The following is a 3,033-nucleotide window of genomic DNA, read 5'->3' on the forward strand; positions in this document are numbered from 1 at the left end:
AAGAGGGTAAAACCAAGCTTCTCCTTAGAGGCAAATATTTTAAAGCTCTATCTGACATACTTTGGGCACATGGCCAGAAGGAACCAGTCCTTGGAGAAGGACATCATGCTTGGGAAGGTGGAGGCACAGAGCACGAGAGAGAGATTAGTTGACACAATAACCAGGGTAACGGAGGTAGAGGTAGGTGTGTCAGAGAGAATAAGATTGGCCGAGGATAGAACAGAGTTAGGAGCCACTGTAAATAGGATCCCTATGATTCGCGAGCGATTTGACAGCATACAGCAGCAACAAAAACATGTATATACAGTGGGAATTTCCTTCTGAGCCCAAAATTTTGAATATGTTATTTATTTGTTTTCATTTTGTTGAAAATATTTTTCATTTACTTTGAGTCTTATACTTTAAATCATGAGGATTTTTTCAGAAATGTATTGTTTTCCAATATCTATTGGTTTTCAGGCATCTTTTTTTTTCTAATTTGGTCCAATTATGGAATATGTATTTAGATTTTGTTCTGTGATCTTGTTGGTGTCTTAGTGCCATCAAGGTGACTCAAAACCTTGACTATCTGAACGTTGGTCTTGATTTGTTATCTGATGTATAACAGAGTGAAACGCTGCCTAGTCCTATACCATCCCAACAGTCATTGGTGTGTTTGAACTCATCGTTGCAGGTATGTATTAATCCATGTCATAAAGAACTTGCTTCACTTTCATTTGTTCACTACCAAATAATGATACTTTTTTCTACCTGTTTTTGCTTTCTGATAACATATGCAAAGTGAGCAAGATGAAGTCTCACTTTTTTCACTTCTAATTAGATTTCTGCTTATATTTCCTCCAAGACGGATTTGTTCTCACTTTAAAATTGCAATCCATGGTATATTCAATATTCTTCACCTGTGCTAGAATTTGAAACTATCTTCTTTAATCTTTCTTCTTGCCTTTCCAGCTTTTGCAATTTATACAAAATAATTGAAAATAAAACCACCATGGCTTGTAGAAGATGTGCCTTGACTAATGACTTTTGAATGACATCTATGTAACAATTTCTTCCAAAGCAATGCATCCTTTGACTTCTTCCATACAATTTCCATGGACATTGATGCTAAGGAGAATGATATCCTTGAAAACTTCAATTTCTCTTTTATTTCCAATGATATTTTTTTATCCCAGTTCTGAGGATTTTTATTTTTCTTGTTACGGTGTTATCTTTAATAAATGATATTAATCTATGTTTTACACAAATTCTATTAGAGCTTTTAGCACTTGTTGATTCTAACTCAGAGCAACCTCCATTGGGTTTTCAAAGCTATAAACCTTAGTGGGAAGAGACTTCCCAGCTTTCTCCTGTAGAGCTGCTGGTGGGTTCAAACCTTGAGACTTTCAACTTTTTATTAGCAGCACAATGTTCAATCAACTACTGTTGTACATTAACTTACCTACAGTTGCATCTCTGGTTCCATTTTGTAGGTTGATTTGTTTCTTACAGTGGAATTTTTCTTTTCTTTTGCTGTTTCATTTTAACTGAATATTTTGGTTTTGTTTAGTTCATGAGAATGGAAGTTGAATCAATCAAAGAGAAATATGCTGTGATTAATTGATGATGAATATTATTTCTTTCAATGTTGAATTTGATTAAAATTGTCTAGTATTACTTTGTGCTAATGGTCACTATTGGGTGAAAAAAGAGTTTCTGAGTTTCTTTCTCTCCCTCTGCTCCCCTCCCACCTCAGCTTTGCTTCTCTCTCAGCTTTTTATATGTACCAAAAAAGGAATTTCTCTTTGTACTCTGACCACTCTCTTATTGTTGATCTGTTGTTTCTTATTACAAAAGAGATTGTTCTGCCCATGAAATGCCCCTTAAAGGATATCCAATCACACATCTGAAAATTCAAGAGTGTTTATTAAATTCCACATGTGGAGACTTTCTCCCTCAGTAGGAAGGTAGTGAGGGAAAAAGCCCCGAGTCCCCAACCACAATTGCTTTTATGGCTTTCCTGGGTTCCACTGTTGGGGCAGGGAGATTGAGATCATGTTTGGTGGGTTGGGGGATCAGTCATGTGTGTTGGCTTTTGAGAGGCTGGCTACTTTGCCCGCCTTTACTGTTTTGTGTCACTTAGACACTAGTTAATTCTTTACTTTGCAAGGACAGATAAGACTTTACCTGGGGCATTTGTGTTTGCCTTAAGCTAAGAATTTTTATGGGCCGCTTCTGCTTCTGGTATTAATGGGGGTTTATAAAAAATGGGGTTTATGCTGTCCCCTCAGAGATTTCTCTGTTTTCTTTGTCAAGCTCCATGCTTAGGCAGACATCGAGATTCACGCTGATCCTCATTTTCCCAATAACTACCAAATGTTTGCATTGCTTTTGCATTGGGGTATGTCCTCTGTGTGTGAGAATTTCCTATTCTTTTCCCCTTAGAAGGAAATTACCTATGTTGTTATAAAAAAAAATCTGAGGCCAAGACTTCTTGTGGTTTGACCCTCAGGAGGTATATGTGTATATTTTCTTTTATTGTTTTTTCTTTTAATCTTTATCCACTTAGAACATTGTCTGGGATAGTTTATATATCCTCTCCATGGCTTAGGCTTCTTTAGTCTTCTTTCCTTCCTTTTATTCCCAAGGGGGGAAAAAATGCAAAATTTTCATTCTTTCCCACAACTGTTTCCACTCCCCTTCTGGAAAGCTGCATCATAAATTATAGGCTTTTTCCCCCCTTTCTCTCATTATGCTGAATGAAATAAGTCAGTTAAAAAAAGACAAATACTGTATAAAGCCACTACTGTAAAAAACTAGGAGAAAAGATTTACATAAAGAGAGAATAGTATGGTTACCAGGGAGGAGAAAGGAAAGAGTCAAACATTAATTGGTAGACAATTGACTCTTATTAAGATGCGTGAAAAGAAGAATAATGTCGAATGCAAGGATGAAAAGACATTGTGTGTGTTGTAATTGAAGAGATGGAACAAAATAATGCATGAATGATTGAAAAAATAAAAATAGCCCCAACACAATATTGTTGTTGTTGTT

The sequence above is a fragment of the Elephantulus edwardii genome, unplaced genomic scaffold (genome assembly GCF_000299155.1).
Source record: "Elephantulus edwardii isolate Elephantulus edwardi_28Jun2011 unplaced genomic scaffold, EleEdw1.0 scaffold00104, whole genome shotgun sequence".
Classification (NCBI taxonomy): domain Eukaryota; kingdom Metazoa; phylum Chordata; class Mammalia; order Macroscelidea; family Macroscelididae; genus Elephantulus; species Elephantulus edwardii.